The sequence below is a fragment of the Ixodes scapularis genome, unplaced genomic scaffold, assembly GCF_016920785.2.
Source record: "Ixodes scapularis isolate PalLabHiFi unplaced genomic scaffold, ASM1692078v2 PGA_scaffold7__128_contigs__length_106722199, whole genome shotgun sequence".
Lineage (NCBI taxonomy): Eukaryota > Metazoa > Arthropoda > Arachnida > Ixodida > Ixodidae > Ixodes > Ixodes scapularis.
This window is the reverse complement of record NW_024609882.1, coordinates 80,563,370-80,570,246: the sequence shown is the minus strand read 5'-3', so window position 1 is coordinate 80,570,246 and position 6,877 is coordinate 80,563,370. Positions and strand designations below refer to the sequence as shown.

The following is a 6,877-nucleotide window of genomic DNA, read 5'->3' as shown; positions in this document are numbered from 1 at the left end:
GACATGCAGCCCGCGAGTGCATACCGCAGTGTTCGTAGAAGGAAAATCCTGAGCAGCGGTCACTAGCAGTGGAGGGTTATCTCGGTTCACGCCAAACCCGCTTGTTTTGCTTCATGAATCACGTCGCTGGCCACCGTTTTTTCTGGTCACCAGAGCTCAGGTCAGCATTATCTCAGCATCGCAACCTGACAAGCATCGCCTCGTTTAAACACCCCTCCTCCAGTCATGAAGACTTTGTTCATTTTCATTTCTGGCCAAAGCTCCCTGGTCATCAACTTTCACCTACGGCGGACATTTCAGGGTGTTTACTGTTGCGGGCATTCGCATGACTATTCTGGCAGCCTATTTACTCAGCCACTTCAGTCTAAGCGTGTACTTGCATTCTCGTCGCCTGGTTGACGCAATGGGGTCACCCCTTAGTCAACGGCATCGCATCATACGTTGTCTCAGAGGCACGAACAGAGTAGAACTCCTAAATTCGACAAAACGGTCCGGCACTCCGGAACTCATCATTTTCTGACCACGGGGCCCGCAACGTTCGCGCAGCTTTGTTGTTGCAAGGACGAACGACTCACCATCGTCCGCCGTAAATTTGACCACATGCTGCCGCTGGAAATCATTAGTGGTTCTGCGAGCAACTGGCGTCACTCCTGTACCTGTTTCACAAAGCCATCGCCCGTGACTGGCAGTCAAGTAGTTATCACCGCGCACTCAACGCCCACAGCGTTCACCGACCTGTATCCTCTTCTGCGCATTCAGAACTTCCCCGCAAACCTGGCAGGCAAGACCATCTTCAGCAGGATCGACGTGGTTAAGCGGAGCATCAGATCCCAGTACAACCCTCCGACATTCCAAAGCCGGTAATTATAACGCCATGTGGTCTCTACCAGTACGTGCGTGCAATATTTGGGTAGCGAAACGCCGTCCAAACGATTCAGAGTTTCATCAACGAAGTGACCCGTGGCCTGGACTTCGTGTTCACCTACCTCGACGAGCTATTCATCGCGGGGACGAGCTCATCCGCCGAGGAACAAAAACTACACCTCCAGCTCCCCTTCGAGCGCCTCCCGTTCTTCTGCCTTGTCCACTCAGGCAAGTACGTATTCGGCGTGTCGGCTATCGAATTTTTTGGCCATCGTGTAACATCCGACGGCATCAGCCCATTAAAAGACAAGGTGAAAGCGGTTCACGACTTTTCGCAGCCTACGTCTTTCCGGAATCTCCGCGAATACCTTGGCCGTCTGAACTTCCACAGGCGGTTCATACCTAACTGTGTCCGAATTCCTCTAGCCTCTAACTGATATTTTACGCACGAAAAAGAGCCCAGTTTATCAGTCGAATCGCGTGACGCAGAGGCGTCTGCTTTGTCGCTAGCCAAGAAAGCCCTGCGTCCAAACTGTGGACACTTGGCGAAAAACTCGGCGACACATCTGGCGGACTTTAGTGGCTCGCGCCAAAAACAAGCGCGGCGGCGGCCAATCACGGCCGCCAGATTTCTCGATGACTTTTTCGCCGAGTGTTCAGATTATTATCCCGGGTCGACGGAACGCTCCTCGTTCAATGCCCTGCTGAAGCCCCACTTTGTGTGATGACGGATGCCTGAGCGGCGCTGTCGGCGCCATCCTACAGCAATGCATCGAAGGAGATTGACATCTACTCGCAAAAGATGAAGCCACCGAATACCAGGTACAGCATATTTGAACCAGTGCTTTTGGTCAATTCTCTTAGTTTGAAGCACTTACAGCACATTCTGAAGGGCAGCAGGTTTCACATATTCAACGACCACAAGCCTCTCACTTTTGCCTTTAGAGGCAACTTCGCCAACTATTTTGCCCGCGAGATTTGACAGTTGACATTAATCTCCGAATTTACAGTCGACATTCGACAGTTTTAAGTGTCCAAGAACACCGCTTCGGACGATTTTTCACAAGTAGCGGCTCCTTCACCCCAGCCTGTGCAAGTTTAACTTAAAGAAAATGGTCCAAGAACAACACGACGATTCCGAAATGCTGGCATAGCAGAAGAAAGAAACGTCGTTGACGACCAACGACATTTCTTTGCAACGGGGCTCGTTCATAATAACCTGCAATATGACCAATCGCCAGCCACGTCTCTTCGTATCGCTTTCGTTTCGGAGGGCGGTTTTCGAGGCCTTGCACAACCCACATCAGCCAGGGATACGCAGTACGCAGCGCCTGGTCACAGCATGCTATGTATGGCCCAGTGTAGAAAGTGGCGTAGGTCGCGGGACCAGAAGTTGTGCACAGTGCCCGCGCACCAACGTTACGCGTCCCAACATCACCCCGCTTGTTAGCTTCGCACTTCTCGAGGCCCGATTTGACCACGTTCACCTGAAGCTGCTTGAAAACCAGCCACCACACCAAGGCGTTACCTACAGCCACAATGCGTGGGCAGGTACGCAAGATGTCGTCCCAAGGCAATACTTTCCTTCAACATCACCGCCAAGACCGCCACAAAGCAATTTGTCATGCTTTGGCATCTTGCTTTGGAGGCCCGTTTACTATGACCACAAGTCGCGGAAGGCAATTTGAGTGTGCTTTGTCCACTACTTTGTCTCCGTTTCTTGATATACGACATATTTGGAAGACAGCCTCCCACCCCTCGGTTAAAAGAATGTTGCAACATTTATACCGACAGTTGAAGACCTAACTAACAGCAGAAAAGGACTGCACGCATTGGCTTCAGCATCGTTGCCTCGTACTTCTAGGCATCAGATGTGCTTTCCAAACCGACTCAGCCTACTCGTCGGCTTAGCTCGTGTTCCGCACAAACCCGCGGCTAGCGGGGACGGCTTTACTCGTGTGGATGGACAATCCGTTCAATCATCATGCTCTTACATCTATCGTTTTCGAGAAATTTTAGAGCAACTGCAGCCAACTCAACCCGGAGCTCTTTTTCCCCGCAATGTTTTTGTGCCCCAAGTCCTGGAAACTCATACCCACGCCTTCATCCGCCGAATTCGGTCAAGAAGACTTACACCAGCCTACGACGGCCCGTTTAAAGTACCGCAACTCGCGCTAAAGACGTTGACCTTAGTTTACAACGACGAGCAGCAAGTCATCACCATCGACAGCCATGAAACTCGCCTTCAACGACTGTCAAGGCTACCCCTTCAGCCTTCACTTCACCTCCGTCGCGCTCCGGAACTGGCACGACTTGCAAATGTATATGGGATTTTGTAGATCGTTTTCCCCGTCCCCCAGTGCACTCCACAACTCGTATGATACATGGAACGCTACAGTCAACGCTATTGACGCGCAGGCGCAGTAGCGAATTCTTTATTGCGGAGGATTTAGCGGAGGAGGAAACGCGGTCTACAAAATCTTCCTAATACCGGGCTGTGACGGGGGCCTCTATATTGTTTCAAATGTGACTATCATATCCTGACTTCTCAACTCTCAAGCCACGAAAGTAGGAGGGAAGATGTGGGTTGCAGCGCGGTCTCCTCTACCACCCGAAGACGGCGACCACCCAGGCGGCGACCACCCAGGCGGCGACAAATGTCCCGCAAACGTCGAACAGTGAGGAACATCCGCGCGTGTGACCATGAGCCGCGCCCTTGGAAGGTCGCCAGAAAAGACAAGGGCGTGGGGGAAGACGGCGAAGCGGAGGCGACAGCGGCCCGCTCCAGGAACCAGTCTCCTCTCGGGGAGTACCCCCTAAAAGGAACTGCTGTCGTTTCGATATAGAATAAACAAAACCGTTTGATTTTCACTAAGGAGTCGGACGTCTTTCTTTTTCGTAGTCTAACCCTTTATAAGGCGCAACAACTTTCCCATAAAATTTTAATACAAGTGATAGCCCTATGGAACAAGGAGAATTTAAGAATATTTCTTGGACAAAAACAAACTCCCTAGCGTGACCAGGGGCCCTAAAAAATGTGGGTCAAATATGTCCCATTGATTTCATTACTGCTTTGAAAATGTGGGATAAAAATGACCCACGACAATTTTCAATGGAATGTGAAAAATTATTTATTGGGAGGAACATTGACTTTGCCTCACTTCGAACATCTGAGAGCTCAATACTTCACTTGCATTACTTCTGCTTGTGGAAGGGAGCAAAACACTCGACGCAGAGAGGCACGCGACATTTTGCACACTCATAGTTCGTGCGTGTTTCCTTCTTGCTTGAAGAACACCAGCGGCATCTTTTTCTTGATGAGCTCCGTTGGGGGTAGTGGTCATTACCCAGAAATCGCACTTCGTCTGGTACTCCCACCATCTTTTGACCACCCTGCTTCCCTCTCTTGTTGTTTCGGAATGCTCCGACGTCTTGCCTTTGTCTGAAGGTATGTCCTTTGACGAGTTCACGCCCCAGAACCAAACGAAACCACATGTACTAAGTGTCCTGGAGGGCTGTGAACTGTAGGAATGCGTTCACTACAGCCGCATCCAACAAGAAATAAAATAGCCGAAGCCACCACTTCTTTGAACGTCGATCAGCTTGATAGCTGGTGCGTCGCTGGTCAAATCTGTCCACGCCGCCCATCGACGCGTTGTAGTCTGAAATGGCCCTAGGGCAGCTCACACCCATGACCGATCCATTAGCAAGCTTGCGTGACACTTCAATCGTCTCGTCAGGGTCATGAAAGTTCGACAACACATGCACATTTTTGTTGTCTCGCCACTGATAGGCCGTTACTTGGCCGTTTGAGCGCCAAAGGTATTCTCCTTTCTGGAGCTTGTTGTCGCGCTTCACTTCCTCTGGAAGATTTTTCCTGTTGGTTCGAAGTGTTCCTGCTGCTAGTATATCACGTTCTCCAAGTTGTTCCATGAGCCTTGTGGTTGAAAAAAAGTTGTCAAAATACAACTGGCTGCCAGGCAGCATGTTGTCCGAAAGAGTCAGAACGACGTGTTCACCGAGCGTGACACCAGGAGGCCGTTTTGCGTCCTTGCCCTCGTAGACTTGGAACTGCACCAGGTAACCCGTTTCCGAGTCTGCCCTGCACCAGATCTTGTAGCCCCTTTTTATAGGTTTCATTGGTAAATACTGTTTGAGGGAAGAGCGCCCTTTGAAGAGAACCATGCTCTCATCGATTGCCTGTCGGGCTGATGGTGTGTACTCAGCGGCAAATCGCTGGTTCAGAGCATCAATCAAAGGCCTCACTTTCCAGAGTTTGACGGAGCCGTCTTCGCCTCTTTTCTTCTCTTTAGTGTTGTCACTCAAATGCAGACAGTTCAGTATATCTTGAAACCTTTTCAGAGTCATCACGCCCGATATTTCGTGGTTGGCAAAAAAACTGTCGCTGCTCCAATACAGATAAAAGTGGTGCATTGGATTGACGCTCATGAGGAGGAGCATCCCAAGGAATGCCTCAAGTTCACTCTTTTCCAGGTCGCGCCAGTCGTGTCGGTTGTTCTGCTGAGCATAGCGGTTTGTTTCCCTCACGATAAGCTCAATCACTTCAGAGTCAAAGAAAAGCTTGAAAGCATCAATCGGTTTTGTAGGTGCTTTGGCTGAGTAAATTGGATCCCACGTCTTCGGTGCCGTCACAATTTTTGAGGGCTTAGCCGTGCTCCAAACCGAATGCCCGTCTTGGATTTCATCTTCGTCCATCACGTCTGTGTTTTCAAGGGAGGCACGTTGCTTCTTTTTAGGGCTCTTCTTCTGGTATGCCTTCCTCTTCCTACCCTTGCTGGTGGAGGGCGCTTCTAGTTCTGTATCTTCCTCGTCAGTTGGTGCGAGATAAAAATCCTCGTCGCTTGAGGAAGAATCCCCATCCTGCCCGCTTGAGTTTGGATCGTCAGGGAGGCTGAATAGAAGGTCAACGGCTTCTTGCTGGGTCAGACGTCTTGACCCTAGAATTTATAAATTATACAGGTTCAGAAATTCAGCACACGCAGACACGTAACCCTCCCTCCCTCTCTCTCCTTCCCTCCCCTCCCCCTCCCCCCCCTTCCCCCCCGAATTAAAATTCTGACACCGTGCCATCACAAACGCCCAACATGCTCCCGTAATCCAGCACGAGGTTGTACCCAAGACCACCACAGAATTTAAAATCCAAACTAAACGAATATAAACCCCGAATCCCCTCCTCCTCCTCCTCCTCCCCCGCCGCCCCCACCCCACCCCCCACCCACCCCCGACAGTTTGGAACACACTGCGAAAGTGAGAATCCTGAATAAACTGCCGCGCGTGACAACCGAACACCACCTCAAGCGAAATAGCCGACACTGTTTTTACGCTAGGCCTAAGACGACCGGCGCAGATTTACACTCATTCACGCGTATCGACCTTTTATCTTTACCGTTTCTTAGATCGCACTAATTTTTTCTGGACATCATCTAGAGATATTGGTCAATAAAATCGCAAATGGGGACACTTACCAGGCATGTCAGATGAAAAGTAGAGCTGTCTGCTTATGAGCAAAAAAAAAACCGCGTGACATCCACAGAAAATATTTTTCAAACTTTTTTTTGGGTCTACTGCCATCTACCGGCTGCTCAGAAAAATATGTGCAACGATACCCTGTCTTTCCGCGAGGTGGCAGCACCACCAAAACTGGGACAAAAAGAACCCATAGTAGATTTAGAAGCTTCGAAGCCAGAGCTAAAATGTGGGACATATATGTCCCCTCGTCCTACAAAGGGCTAAAACTCGAACACCAAGCCACAGGGGTACTAAGCAGTGAGCAGATCTGAAGGATCAATTAAAATAAATCGTGTGGTCCCTTTCTGCGGCTCAAGCTAGCAAGGAAAAGTTAGCATTGAAGTCACGGGACTGCTACACCAACAGTATCAACCATACGGATCTGATGTTTCCCTTGAAGCAATTCGGAAAGCCGATCACTGCAACCTAGGATGGAAGTTCGGAGGATGATAGAGCTTCACATATCTACTTTTAAACCTGAAAA

At 50.0% G+C, this 6,877-nt stretch overlaps 1 pseudogene; it reads right to left on the bottom strand.

Annotated features, from left to right (window-relative positions):
- Positions 1 to 4,059: 4,059 nt before the first annotated feature.
- On the bottom strand, positions 4,060 to 6,357 carry LOC120844230 (annotated as a pseudogene).
- Between the last annotated feature and the right edge of the window lie 520 nt (positions 6,358 to 6,877).